Source organism: Apostichopus japonicus, chromosome 13 (assembly GCF_037975245.1).
Source record: "Apostichopus japonicus isolate 1M-3 chromosome 13, ASM3797524v1, whole genome shotgun sequence".
NCBI classification, from domain to species: Eukaryota; Metazoa; Echinodermata; class Holothuroidea; order Aspidochirotida; family Stichopodidae; genus Apostichopus; species Apostichopus japonicus.
In genome coordinates this window covers 19,626,662-19,643,173 of record NC_092573.1, presented here as the reverse complement: position 1 = coordinate 19,643,173, position 16,512 = coordinate 19,626,662, and the positions used below count along the sequence as shown (strand labels likewise).

Sequence of the window (16,512 nt, the reverse complement as noted above, 5' to 3'; positions counted from 1 at the left end):
GTTTCGTCCTTTTGGGACTCATCAGGCGAAGGTAGGAATCGAACCCGAATCTTCGTGTCACGAACCTAAGCCCGTACCACTCGACCACAGTGATTCTACTGGTGTGTTAAAGCGTATACATTGGCTTTGAATAACTGTCATTAAGGGCGTATTACCCAAGTATTAAGATTGTACAGAGTGCGCCCCTGTTTTATAGTAAAGCCGTTAAAAGAGGTTTTAATATTTGTATACCAATAAATTAACTGTGTCCGAAATTTCGAAAATTCCCTGACCAACATTTTTCGTCATACTCCCTTTACTCATGCAGGGAAGTAGCCAGGGGAAGCAGTGGGAGCAACTGCTTTGTCTGAGCAACCCCCTTTCAGTGTCGAAAAATGTTTAAAATGTTTTTTTTTGCATGGTATTTTGTCAGTGCTCTTTTGATATTGAATACTCGTCAGCTCCGTTAACTCGATTATAATCGTAATAACATTCAGGCCTACTGATTCAGCTTCTTAGTTTGGCAGACGCAATTAGCTTAATTTAGCATATAGCCTATTACAAGCCTACAGTTTGCCAGTGCGTAATATAATGCATATAGCATACCTAACCGCACTCGATGGAGTGTCACGAACCGTATGCACAACGACGACGACAACGTGCGTTCTCATCCTTTCTATGATTCGTCATAAGTTGTTGCACGAACAGCATGTTATGAAGCTAAGCCAGCAATCGTACGTGATACGCGCTTGCTATAAATAATTATGACACTGCTAAATATGAAAGTTTATATTGTCCATCAGTTAAGTTCGTCAAAAAAGTCCAGACATTGGACAATAAACAAGAATCATCCTACTGGAATTTTTTTTTAAAAGAGCACTATGTTTGTCTTTCTGATATACTATTTAAAAGAACATGTACAAAAATAATTCAAACCGGAAACAAAATCGGCTGATAATATGATATCATATATGATAATGATGAAACTGGGAAGACATTGCACCAGATCGCATCTAAGGACCTTCAATTGTTCAACAATTTTGGGGACAGCCCCTCCCCTTAGACCCCTCCCCCATATCAATCGCAAAATGTGCTCCCCCTTGCAATTTCCTGGCTACGTCGTTGTACTCTTGCAATATTGACCGATTTGTTAGGGGTTGAAGAAGGTTTTTCTATATTGGTTGTCCAAAGATGAAATTTTGGGCAACATTATGGGTATGTTTTGAAGTGAATTTTTTTTCGAACATGATGTGTGACTGATGACAATCTTGAAAAAGGTTATGGATGAGAAAAATCTATTGGCAAATACTTGGTTCTTCAGGCAAAAGTGTACATTTGGTCGGTCATTTTCAAGACCGAGAAGTGCCATTTCCGGTGGTCTGGGGGGGGGGGGGGTATCAAAACCAGAAATTTTCGGGTACGCTGCTCGCCAACCGATGGTGGCGCTCCGCTTTCACTTGGATGGCCATCTTCTCGTGTCGTCTCCGATGAGACTCTTGAGAGAATGGCGCTCGGGATAGGAGGTCCTGAAAGATCCCACATTTTCTAAGTCCGTTCTTGAATGTGTTCAGTGTTCGGGCTGTAACTATATCTTCTTGCAAATTGCCCCACATTTTCCAGATTCTGTTAAAGTAGGATTTTTTTTCTAACTTCCAATCTCGCTCTTTTTGGTCGAATCTTCTTGGAATTTCCCCTGGTTCTGCTGTCATTAACAAACTCCACATGGTTTTCTACACTGATTGGTAACTTTCCTTGTGTAATATTTGATAGATAGTAATTCGCGCCCCGTGTTAGAAAATACTGGATACGCGCCTGCACAATGTACCCTTAATGCGAACAATAAGCAATTCATCTAATTAGCGAATCTGAGACGGAAGTGACGTTGGAGGTCAACTAGCTACTTTGTTAAAACACTTTGAAACTAACCACAGCCGTAACGTAATCGCAACACGTGTTAGCAAAGTTACTCCAATCGAAAACCAGCATAAAAAAGTTCTTCTTTTTCTAACACACTGACTGATACATATGTTATTACAGTGCTAGTGGAACAACAGATAGATGGTGCAACTGTTCTGCAATTCTTTGGTCTTTTCGAGTTTTCAAGTGTTCACAAATCACAGTAAGTTGGGAATGCGCGTAGGCTTATAATGTATTCATGATTTATGTATTAACATAACCGGTAGGCTATGCTTATTTGAGTCTGTTTCCGTGTAGGATTAGGAATATGCCAAATGTGGCATAATTGCTGGGCAAGTAAATTAAAGGGTTAGAAGAAGGTAGGCGAAATATTGAAATTTTCCAAACAAAGTCTTGGTGAATTGAAGAAAGTATATATCTCCTTGTCATTAAGTAAAGATCATGTTTATAACCCATGATTTTCCAAATTTTTGATAAAAGCAGCAAGCCAGAGTAAGGAGAAAGAGCCAGTAGGCCTAGTTCTACAGTAGCCTTCAGCCATGTAGTGTGTGTAATAAAACATGTACGGTATTGTAGGTTTAGAAGTCTGCTAGGATCTGGAGAGCATTTGCAGGAAAGCTAGACCTACCGTTTGTCAATATGATGTATGTTTGAGGAATCAGAGAGCCAGATGGAATTTCAGACTCACTACATTGTTCAGATGTGAGAGGAGAGAGTAAGGTACTAACAGTCATGAGCGGGGATCATGGGTAGGACGGGGGGGGGGGGGAACATGTCCCCCCAATATTTTAGATTGGGGGATATAGTATCTAATATCCCCCCAATATTTGGTGGCATAGTTGTTTTTGAGCATATTTTATTTTTTTAATATTTTTTTATGATACCGCTAGTAATTTCTAAAATAGAAAATGCTTAGATGCAACTTACAAGGCATGGGAAGTGCCATCTTCAGCGATCTGGGAGGCATTTTCGGACAATTTTCTTTAACGCTTCGCGCTATCTTATGGTGGCGCTACGCTTAGATAGTTTGCATACAAACTTAGTTTGCCTAAAAGCTATATATCCAAAAAATGGGCGGTTACTCATCCAAGAATTGGGCATACCATCTCTACGCCTGACATTGAGTTACTCGCTGTGAGTGTACGACCCCGTTTTCTTCCAAGATACACGTCGTTAATGTGTATACCCGCCCTACTTCAAACTTTACAGTGGCTGATAAAGGACTAAAGCGAGTACTAACAGATATAATGGTAGAAAACCCTCGCTCACACATCTTCATAATGGGAGATTTCAACAGGGAACATGTACCCACTCTTGGAACTATGAACTATAAGAACCTTGTAGACTTCATTACCTATCCTCGCTCCCAGTCCATTATCGATGGCGTATATGTGAAGGATGATTGCTATATCTCCAAGCAACTACATGCACTGGCTTCTTCAGATCATTACACCATCGGCATACTGCCAAAATACACTGAGAAACATCGGGATAGCACGCAGAATAAACGGAAGGAAGTGGCAATGGATCTGAACGATGCTAACATAAACAACTTACAGAGTATGCTGGATTCGACTGATTGGCGGTATTTACTGAGACTTGCAGCGATTTGGAGGAGATGACTGAAGTAGTTAGTGCGTATGTTAACTTTGCCGCTGATGTATGCATACCCAAGAATTCCAGACCACTGGTAGAATTAATGAAGAGACTCCCAGCAGATAATACAATCAAACAACTAGAATGGGAAAGAAGATAGCGATTGACAACGGAAACAAGGTAAAGAGGAACAAATTACAGCGAGACATCAACCGATATATCCAAAAGAACAGAAGTGGTCATTTCCAAGAGATAACATCAGACTCAGATGCCCTCTGGCGGCTCCTAAAGACCACCAGAAGCCCTGTCACTCAGGGAAATATCCAGTGAATTTGGGGCTCAACTGAATGAACACTTTGGACGCTTCAATGAATTGGCAAACAAAGATATCGAATTATCCTTACCAGACAAAGACGAGTCAATATCGAACATGCCTACTGTTAAAGAAAATGAAGTAAGACAATTAGTCAAACGAGCAAAGAAAGGGGTTTCCTCGGGTTGTGATGAAATGCCATGGTGGATTTTCAAATATTGTTCGAATGAACTGGCTGGTACCTTCACTGAAATGTTCAATGAAAGCATTCGCCAGAGTATGATTCCCTCTTCCTGGAAGCATGCAATAACTGCACCCATTCCCAAAAACCTAGACCTACTGCTGTTAATGACTACAGGCCAATCGATCTTGCTAGCATTGGTTTCAATTGCCTGCAAAAGACTTTATTACCATATGTCACCGAAGCTCTTAGCCTGTACGGGGACAATTGCCAGTTTGCCTACAGGAAGGGGGTATAATGTACAGACGCTATTTTAACCCTTGTCCATGACATTGTTTCAGGTTTGAATTGTAAAGACACTACTGTTGCCAAAGTTTTATTCCTTGATTTTTCAAGTGCTTTTAACACCGTTTTACCAAATTATTTATTAAATGATCTAATGAATTTTGGTATCGAGCCAGGCTAACCCACTGGCTTGCGAACTTCCTAAAGGGGTGGTCCAGACAAGTCAAGATTGACAAAAGTCTCTCTGATACCTCCAATACCAAAATTGGTGTTCCGCAAGGTGATCCCCTCTCGGCGATGCTCTTTACAATGTATACTAGAATAAACAGTCAAATTCGAATTGTTCTGTCATTAAGTACGCTGACGACACTGCTATTTCTTTTAAAATTTCGAAACTCTCACACGAAAGTGATAATAGTCTGTATAAGTCATTCATTTCTGACATAACTGAATTATGTCAACAGAAGAATCTTATCCTAATCCGACAAATACCAAAGAAATGGTATTTGAAACTATTAACATCAAGCATGCAGGTCTCATCCAAACTAAATCCGAAAAACTTGTAATTGAGGACTCTGAAGTTGAACGTGTGTCTCATACCATGTATCTTGGAGTGCGCATAGATAACAAATTAACATTCACTGGTCATATTTCAAATATACTACGACGAGTCTACTACATTGTATCCACATTGACATATCTCGTTCCGTTCTTCGAATTAGACGTGAGGCATAAAGTATTTGTGACATCGATTCTGCCCCATATAATATATGCCGCGCCTGTTTGGTATTATTTTCTACTTGACTGTGATAAACAAAGAATCAAAGAATTCTTGAAGTATTGTGCTAAGATTTTCAGGTTGGATTATGAGAGTATTGTTAATCAGGTCAAGGGTGGAGCTAGGCGTGAATTTATCAGACTAAGTAGGAATATTCAAAGAGATGAAAATCATCAGCTTCATGCAGGACTGAAAGCACTGTGTCGACACACTAGCTTTAAACTCAGGATTCGTGCATTGACACCAAAATGTAGAGTGCAAGATTTCAGAAACTCGTTTTAATAAAGAGAATCTATTTTTATTCAACATGACACTTAAAATGACTTGATTTGATGTAATTTGTATAGTTTCCACAAATTTTATTCCCTAATTGGGTAACTGATTCCTAACTTTTATACATTTTATGAATGCACATAACATTATATTGATTATACTCACCATTTTCCTATTTATGAACTGTATTTTATGCAATTTATACTGGAATAAACGAAACGAAACGAACGCTTCGCCCTCCCTTGGCAGATTCCTCACAACGGACTTGTCTAACCGTGGCACAATTTGTTACTAAATATCACCAAAAAACGTCACAGACTTTTACCGAGAGTAGTTTTTACTTTTTTTTCTCGAAATGAACTAGCTAGACGGACCGCGTCCGTAATGAAATTTGGTTTGCCTATATATATATATATATATATATATATATATATATATATATATATATATATATATATATATATATATATATATATATATATATATACGAAATATAAAAAAGCGCGCGAACATTTTTGGGCGCCCCTGCTAACAGTTAAGTTAAATCTGTTGGCTCATATGTTCTTCTTAACTTAAAACGTTACTCTTGTAAGTCCTTGAAAGTATGCACATTACTATGCATCATTTAATCAATGCCCCCAGCCTATAGATGTGTAATGTTCTTTAGTATAACATTTCTTAGGTAGGCTATTTTATAACATTGGTGCAGCAGGAGAGCCAGTGGAAGGTGTGCCAGATAGGTAATCGATAAATATGAGGACATTGGTAAGACATCGTAAACAATCCTGTCGTCATTATAACTGACCAGTCTGCTTTGATAGCAAATTTAAGGAAATACTGAATCCTTTGGGAGCAGAAATGTACCACCATCTTGCGTTGAGGTTGATAATTCTCAGGTTTTGCTTGCTTTTTCCTCTGCAGAATATGTCAACTACAAGTACCAGTGAAGCAAGCCAATTGGTCAACTCCTTAAATGAATTCTCATGGGAGCTGTATGGACACATCGGTAAGGATCCATCACACGACCTCTTTTTCTCACCTTATAGCATTATGGCAGCACTAACTATGACGTTTGCTGGAGCTAGTGGCAACACAGCCAAGCAAATGTCACAGGTGCTAAGGATCAACGAGTTTAAAGGTAATGATGTACACAGTGCTTTTCAGGAGTTGAATGATTTGATTTTATCTCCCAATGCCTTGTTCACTCTAAAGTCTGCCAATCGGTTATACGGTCAGAAGGATTATACCTTTCTTGAATCCTTTCTTAAGACGACCAAAGTTCATTACCAAGCCATGCTGATGCCTATTGACTTCAAGAGTGTTGCAGAGAATGCCAGAACAGAGATCAACAGCTGGGTTTCAGAGCAGACCAATAACAAGATCAAAGACTTAATAGCGCCAGGAGTCTTGGACTCTTTGACAGTGCTTGTATTGGTTAATGCTATATACTTTAAAGGTAACTGGTTGTCACAGTTTGATCCAAATAGCACTTCTTTTCAGCCATTCCATGCTTCCTCCGGTGAAAGCATTCCAGTAGTTATGATGTACCAGATAGGTTACTTTGATTATTTTGAAGATAAACAACTGAAATGTCAGGTTTTATCCCTACCGTACGTCGGTAACACTCTGCGCATGGTAATCATATTACCGCATCCGTCCATTAACCTTACTAACCTTGAATCCAAGATAAACATGCAGGTCATAACGTCTTTGGGTAAACGCAGCAGGGAGCAGAAAGTCCATGTCAGCTTCCCTCGTTTCAAACTGGAACAGAGTTTTGACTTGAATGATCATCTGTCATTAATGGGAATGCCAGATGTATTCAATGTTAATAAGGCAGATCTTTCTGGAATTGCTGAATCTGAAGACCTTTATGTGTCAAAGGTCATTCATAAGGCTTTTGTTGAGTTCAAGGAGGAAGGAACGGAAGCAGCTGCAGCTACTGGATTCGACTATGTATGTTTTAGTTGCGGCCCATCCATTGAAGATATTCCAGCATTTAAAGCCGACCGACCATTCATATTTTTCATCTCAGATACATCATGTGGTTCCATTTTGTTTCTTGGAAGAGTTGTAAATCCACCAGAGAGTGAAGTTCCACATTTACGAACGCAGGTTTCTGCGTCCGGGACGCAACGTTCTAACCGTGGAGGCAAACTCTTAAACTTGCTTGCGTCCGTCGGACGCAAATATTTTTAATTAAAGAACAAAACCTAAGTACATCCACTCACAACTAGGCCTTTACACTCAAAACATTAAAAAACTAAACTTCTTCCAACTCTACCTTTGATTGAATTTGCTTGATAACAAATAAATCATAAAAATCAAAAGCAATGTTTTAAGATTAAAAATATTTTCATTACCAAGATTTCGACAATGACAATGAAAATGAATTATTTCCAGCATAAATACTGAATATCACATATACATATGAAAGTAATCAATAAGTGAAGCGAACAAATATTTTAAATTATACATATCAAATTCATGCGTGGAAATGGAGAAAAAAGAAGAACGGTACTTATAGAATCGTTTTCCCCAGAAATGCAAATTTGTCAGAAAAGGTCCTGGAATATTTGGTGAAACAACAAATAACACCAAAATCAATAAATATACACCAACACAAATGCGACAATCAGTCACAAAATAGTTACTTTAATTTGGGTAAACTTATGTTGACAATAGATGTTGCTTATACCCTTTTTGAATAAACGTAAAGTCTTGCTATTTATTATGCTATCATCCAGCGAATTCCAAAGTTTAGCACCTGAAATTGAAACACAAAGTTGCTTCTTTCTTGTTCTGACATATCTTTATATAAAATTATGTTTTTTTCTATTGTTATACCTGTCATTTGAAATGAGTGAGAAGTACATTTGTAAATTTGATGGTAAGTATATGTGGTATGCTTTAGACGTAAGCACACCAGTAAACAAGTCTACAATATCAGGTGTTTTAATAGTTTTTAACTTTTAAAAGAGCTCAGAAGTATGATCTAAAGATTTGGCATTACAACAAAAATGTAATAACTTTCATTCGCTTTAGGAATAAAATAGTGATATTGGATTATAAGTTTTTCCGCAAACTTCGGCACAGTAATTAAGATAAGGAAGAAACATAGCACAATATAAAGTGTTAAGTGCATCACTGTTAAATAAATGATCAGCTTTGCGTATAATTTCAATGCTTTTAGAAAGTGTTTTCGATCAATGAAGAATTTGCTCTTTCCAATTTAGTTTCTGATCTCTTAAAATAGCTTTCAAATTTAACTTTATCAATATATATGTTCAGATCGAACTCTGCACTTTGATTCGAGAATATCATACAATGTCTGTTACTCACGTTTATATATAATGTATTAACTGCAAAACATATGTTAAGTTTATGGAGTTCCTTGCTTATATTAGAATGCCAAGAATATCAATATCATCATGGTAACAAAAATATTATCAGCAAAACGTAAAGATTTAAGAAACCTCCAAACATTGCATATACCATTTATGCGTAGAATAAATAATTTGGGACTCAGAATTGACCCTTGTGGTACTCCACACACAACAGTACACAGATTGGATTTTACATCATTAAACTAGACATACTATTTTCTATTCGATAAATAACTACTCTGCCAGTCATGAACTCTTCCAAGAAACCTATGATGATTTCATTAATTAAGCAATGTATGATGGTCTAGTGTGTCGAATGTTTTTTTTTTTAGATTAATAAATGCTCTTATGGTTGAATTTTTGTTATCTAGGGATGATACAATTTCTTCGACTAATTTCAATAATGCCATAGATGTAGACCGTCCAGATTTGAAAGTTATTGACTCTCACTAAGAATGTGATTTTGTCAATGAAACTGTCTAATCTTATGGTTTTTTTTTTTACAGTTTTTCAAGTATTTTAGAAAATTGTGGTGATAAGGAAACAGGTCTATAATTTGAAAATCCATTCTTTTCACCATATTTGATGATTGGTATTACCTTAGCGAATTTTATGCTATTTGGAAAAATATCACGTGCAAAATGATTTATTACAGATGTAAGTGAATAATAGATGAATAACATGTGGAATAACATTCTTTACTGATGACATACTAATTTTATTGTAAGCACCAGACGTTTATTACTCATATTTAAAGAGATCTCAAGAAATTTCAGCTTCATTAGTATCGTTTAGAAATATAGAATTGATGTTTGTTCCTCCGAGATATAAATGGAACTATTATGCTCTTGTATACTTGCAGCTAACTTAAGTTCAATGCTTGTAAATAATTATTAAGTCCTTCTGCTATGTCTTTACCTTTAACCTCCCTCTCACTGTCAACGAAAGTATCGGGTTTTTTGTTGTTTGATTCTGATAATTTTTGTTCATTGATGCTGTTTAGTACCTTCTAAGTTTCTTTTTCATTGTCTTTATAACTATCGACAAGTTTTCAAAAATACTCATTTTTACAACCCTTTAAGATTGAATTTAACTTGTTTATATTTACTTTATATCTCCATTCATATTCCAATGTCCTCTTGTTAATAAATTTAACATATAGTGAACTTTTGGATGCATGTTTTAAACATTTGGTAAGCCTTTGTTTAGCAGGAAAACAATCACCGTACGATTTTTTAATTACTTTATTGAAAGCTTCATATGCATTATCGGCAATATACACAGATTCCCATCTCTCTTGATCTAGATTATGCTTAATCAGAGACATAGTTGCTTTATCTTTCTTTCTTATATAAATGGACTTGGCTATATGCTTTTAGTATAATAAGTTACACTAAAAACTGGAAGATGATCACTGATATCATTAACTAGCAATCCACTTTCGAATTCAGAACCAAGTACATTTGTGAAAATATTATCGATCAATGATACAGAACTGTTTGTTATATGAGTGGGTTTATCAATAAGTGGCAAAAAACCTATGCTAAAGAGTACATCTAGAAAGTCTCTGGTACCGATATGATTTTCATAGTTAAGAAGATTAATATTAAATTCAAAGCCTAGGTAAACATGACGCCTTTTTGTCTGTACAAATTTTCAATCGTATTGGTTAGAACATTTATAGAGGTTGTCTGTAGAGACAATGATAATATTCTTCTTATTTTGTACGGAAATCTCAACTGAAATACATTCGAGAGCATCATTAATTGTAATACACATTTTATCTAGCATTTTGTACTTTTGCGAACTTTTGCGAACATAAAGCAACTGCACCTCGTCTTCCATTACATCTTTCAATATGACACATATCATATCCATCAATTTGATAAATTATTAATTTGAGGAAGAATTTAATCACGTCTCACTTATTACAGTAACATCGAAATCATTATTGAACCCTCTCAAATAACTATCTGGGTGAGAACAAATTAGCATGAATACTTCAACAATTAACATTCGATGATGAAATGTCCTTTTGAGTTTCAATTTCAGTCAAAGTCCAAATCGGAAATCAATACATTTTTTTTAAAATAAAATATTTTCCCCCATTGTTTTTTTTTATGTCGCTGAAAAAAAGGATACTCAGTTGTGATATGTCCCAAAACGATTTGATACCCAACTGGTATGCGATGAAATCTCATAATTAAGCAACATTTCCATGGATGGCCCAAAAAAATGTCATACTATACAAAACAAAATCAAGACTGATCCAGGGTGAACTGCGAGTGGCAGTGAAATAAATATTTAGAATAAATACCATTGTTATTATTTTCATGAGATCAGAAAAAGAGTTGATGGCTTTTTAAATTTCTTGTTGGTCGGCCATCTTTACCAACGCTGTTACTCGTCCATCCAGAGTCCAGCATTTGATGACTTTTTCATGTTGAAAGGTTTAGCTTAAAAGACTGTGGGTTGTCCAGGTGATATCCTCTTTGATCAAAATACATGTTGACTTCAACTTTCGTCTAAACTGTATCTACTGTTGTTTTTGTTGATACGATATGAATTCGACGACGATAGGGCGGCTGGCACCAAGATACGTTTTACCAACACGGTGGCAACGTCCTATATCGCTCTGCTGTAACTGTATGGTTAATCTTTATTTTGCCATGTTTAGGATGTTTTCAGAGGCATTCTCCCTACTATTCTCTTTTATTTCCAAACCACAAACATTTTTCCTTCTGGAGCACTGTTCCATATCATTTAGTGATCTCTGGGTCTTCTGCTGATCCTTTGCTGATCCATCTTTGTGAGATTCTCTTTCTGCGACCCATCAAGTTTACTCTCTAAATCAAAACATCTTGATTCCAGTTTATCAGTGAGTTCACTGATACCCTCCATGTTTTTCTCAATAGCTCTCAGCACACATTGTTCAATGGTAGATTTGAATTCTTTACTTGACAACAGTTCAGTTGAGACCATTGAAAGGCACCTTCTGCCATTGTTTGCTGATTCTTTACTGTAATCTTTTTCCGCTTTTGTAATTTGAAAAGTGGCTAGAATTGTTCTTTACAGAAAATCAGGGATTTTCTACTGATTCAGAAAGAGTTGAAGCCAAATAGCATGCTCCCCCCTAAAAAAAAAAAACATTCTGAAAAGGTCTGAAGATTATGGACTAGAATGACATTGGAACCAGTGACTACCAGATGGCATGTCTATTAGGGGAGCTATACAACCCTAACAGTTAGTGACAATCCCTACATATCCACTGATTTGTTATGGGTGCCAGTCAGAAGCCACAGTACCCAATCCTGTTTCCACAGTTTTATTACCAAGATAGTTGCAGCGTATGGATTTCATGACAAAAAACATGTTTGAAAATTATGTAGGATTACACACATAAGGTGTACATAGCGAACTACATACATATGTGGGTAAGACCCCAAGTTTTCTGAAAAACCTCACAGGTAACTATGAAGAGCCTCTTTGTGGTAAAAACTACTCTTCTGTGGATTAAACGCAAAACTGTAGTTAAAAAGAATGTAATTAAAAAAGTGCCCATTTGTTGAAAACGTTCAGAAAATTTAGTTTGTGGTACGAAATACGCAGAAGATGTTCTTGAGACATTTGAGGAAATTTAGTGGTTAAGCTCTCTGAAATCCAACTCGCCCCCTTAAAGCTGTGTTTCACCTCACCACATTGAAACCTCATCCTTGCATCAGGGACAGTATGCGCTATTTCAGTTAGTTTTAGCATAATGTTCATATACTTAAGTCATTAGTGTGCAACCTCCAGATTCTAGGCACGTATGTAGGATTCGAGTATGACGTGGAGTATTGCACTCATCAACATTTTCTTATTTTAGCCCGTAATAAGTGAATCCCTAATAACGAGCCCACTTATATCATTTGACTTATGTGATGTTCTTCTTTTCAAAGAAGACAATAAAATATTCCAAACAGTCGCCTAAGAAAAATTTCACATTCCGTTTAAGGGGATAGTGGAAAAGCTTCCCAAAACGTTTGAAGGATACTTAGAAACTATTGTCAGAGACATTTCACGTAATACACTAACTTGAAAATGACGAATTGCACACAATTTTCCGTAGTCTGTGTGCTTCATAAGAGTTCTGACTTAACAGATAACGCCACTGGAACTATTATTTTTCCAACAACATGTGTTCATATTTCATAATATCCCTTGTCTATTTCATACATTGTAGAAATGGTGGGGGTTCTTTTAAAATTAATAGGACCAATATATCACTCTTTCAGCAGCCGGCTCTCCTTACCCTCTCTACTTCAACATTCCTCTATCCGACACCATCCATGTCACCCAAGAAAACATACTAAAACACTTACATCTGCCCATATCACATACTCTTGTCTATTTTATACATTGCAACAAAACGTGGGCGTTCTTCTTAAAAGTAATAAGACCAATATACCACCCCTTTCAACAGCCGGCTCTCCTTGCCCTCTATACCACCTCCCTTCATTATATCCGACTCCATCCATGTCACTCAAGAAAAACATACTAAAACGCGTATGTTGCGTATAACCCATGCAAATTCCTTGTCTATTTTATACATTATAGTAAACCGTGTACGTTCTTTTTAATATCAATAAGACCAATGTACCACCCCTTCGATTATTTTCTTCTTACGTAAGGTAATTCCACCTAGCCCTCACCTCTCCCCATGTGACAGTGAAAATTCACGGTGTACCCGATGGCTACTACACAAAAGGGACGAATACTAGTCTGTGACAGGACGAAACTTCAAAATTTAGTTCTAGAATAGTGACGAATGTCTGACGAATGTCTGAAATTAACTCAAAAAGACATGATAAAACGACGAATATGTTTACACTAAAATTACCACCGTACTTTGTAAGAAATTTTTCGATCAGCAACAAATATGAGAACTCAAAGTTCTATTTGTTATATTTAAAATATAACAATACTTATTATAGCAATACTTTGGAAAATACTGCACAGTGAAAATTAATGAAGTCGATGTAATATGTATGATTATGCCTGGGGTATGACTGGAATTGTTACTTTATAGCTGAATACTCAGGCACAAGGTGCACTACGTAGCGGTCTTAATTTTGCTGGCATGTTTCAAGATCGACCATGTAATTATTTATTATGTTTTTATGTTTATAGTTCCATGGTTGTACAAACAGGGTGGTACTATAACTCTTCTAGAAATAATAATCAGATTTTTTTCATCGTGACGCGTTCTGAGTAATTGGCTGTCCGTCAAAGACGACCTCTTTTGTACATTGGAGCGACTTTCAACTCGAGGAAAGATATCTGTTAAGATGTAACAACTTTATACTTCTAAATATTGTAAAAAGCCCTCACAGCTCTCACATGATTTGTTGGTAAGACAAAATTGGCATAAAAAACCCTCTTCATGCTAAACCGCAGCATGAAATAGCAGTTTTAGAACTGCACAAGGCTTGCTAATATATTAGAGGAAAGCAAAGATAGAATCAATAGGCCTCTGTAATGGTAATGTAGTAGGATGTTTAATTGCTGAGAAAAAAGACCTCCAAATTCAAAAAAATGCCAAAATGCCACGGTGTCAACAAATTGCGGAATGTAAAAGTGTGATAAATCGGCCAATTTTGAAGCAATGCAACTGGAATTTTCAAAATATGCTTATTTCTAAAATCCAAGCATACAATAAATTTGGTATTTATAAGGAGAGGTCGAACTGCAACAAACTCTAAAATTCGGTGATTTGACATTAGTTAAACCCCAACGGGAAGCATTGAATTGACTTGCAACATTTAAAGGTATAATGAATATGTCAAGTACTACCATATCATGTGGTTAACATGGTTACTGAGATAAAAGTCACAAGTCGAGTGCCAATCGCCAAAGCGGGTTTATATAATGAAAGATTTTTTAAGCGTCGAACGCTTCAAGATTGGTGAAATCTGCACTAATTAAACACAAAAATGGTGAAGCCAGTACACGCGCGCAACAGCCCACGCGTTTTCTTTTTCATAGCAACATTTCGTATTTGTTCCCATACACTTTATGACGTAGCAAACTAGCGTGTGTTCGCGTGTATTCGTATTCGATTTGGCTGATCGGTTGGCCGTATATGGAAGATGATGTCAACTTGTGTAGGAAGGTTCCCCGTGCTAGGGACGTATGCCTTAAATACCTTTAGAATAAAGGTCAAATGTATACATACATTTTCGCTTTCGTGTTCATTCTAGTTAGCATTATGAACATGTATAAAAAGTAATCAGTTAAATATGCGTATGCCTTTTTATACCACCTTTCTCAACGGAGATTAATTTTGGGAATTAAAATACACCCAACTGTCTAATAACAATAAAAATATTAATATACAACAACGACAGAAACAACAATAATAACAATAATGATAATATAAATGATAAATAAATAGAAAGGATGAATTTATATAGATAATCTAAGAAACACTTAAGTAAGTGGCTTACTTGATTTCTGTCTCGCTGTGTAAAACATCAATGGGAAATTTTCCTGACAGTTCATAGCGACATAAACTGTAGAAGGGAAGAGGATATTTTCTTATGAAGCCATGCACAGAAGCGTCTTTCTGACACTCTTGTTCTTCGAGAAAATTCTGTCATTATTGAGCCTATAAGGAACCCCTATACTTGTGGAAATAGCTTTGTTTCTGTTAGAACCAAACTTCACATTTCTTACGTGCTGTTTGACTGTGGCAGGCGTTTGAAAGAAAATGCAATACAAAAGATCAAACCGCAATAAACAATGCAGCGAGCTTGTACAGGAATCTGAACGATTCAGGTGTAATTTTAATCCTTAAGACAGACTTTTTAAACTATGTTAGTCACCCAACCCATCCTCCCCTACGTGCCACTTATCCGACTGATTAAAAACATGATGTAACTCTGACAAAGAATCCGTTAACTGCTTCATAAGGAAATCGAAAGTTGGTATAGGCCTAGTAATAACAATATGCTATAACTAGAAATGCAAATACAGTCGATATCTGCAAGAATAAAACTAGTAGCGTGCACCAACATATTTGAACGTATCATTACTTTTAAAACCTTTAGAATACTGTGGAAACCAACGACTGTCGATGAAAGTCGCCTTTATATTTATTTATTTAACTCTCTTGCGATCTTGTTTTAAGGAGGAACCTATGTTAAGAAAATAAACGATCCATGGGCGTATTTGCAACACCAAGTAACCCCTAGATTTGTAAATTATATAGGCTATAGGCTAGTGTTAAATGGAGGCAAAATATTCACTTTTACCAAATTGTTGCGGATTTCAAATAAAGCTTCCAGATGTTTATCTCTGACTTCTAAATGTCTACGGAGGAGTCTAAAATCCGTCAAAACTCAGAAGAACAATCAGATCTTATATTTCGAATAATAACAGCATGTTTTAAGGCGGAACCTGTGTTATGACAATAACTTATCCATGGATGTATTTACAACATCACTCATACTCTAGATTATAATTTTTAAAGAATTATTAAGATTTTCTTAATTAACAACAGCATTAAAACTTCCACTGCAGTAGGCTACTAGTCCGTTCGAAAGGGAATATACATTACGCATGATCTTGGTTTAAGGTGGAGGAGCGATGTTCACTGTGTATTGTTTGGACTTTGGATTTGAGAATATGGATACTCCGTCTGTCAGTTTTGGCTAAAACCATGTCGAGCTTTAAGTAACCGATCATACACAGAGCCAAGAGGGAATTACCTATATTAACGTATTATGATAACAGATGATTTAATCGTCGGAGGAAACTAATTTGT

General features: G+C 36.3%; 1 pseudogene; it reads left to right on the top strand.

The window, feature by feature from the left end:
• Positions 1–1,915: 1,915 nt before the first annotated feature.
• On the top strand, positions 1,916–11,821 carry LOC139978535 (leukocyte elastase inhibitor A pseudogene; annotated as a pseudogene).
• The last annotated feature ends 4,691 nt before the right edge of the window (positions 11,822–16,512 follow it).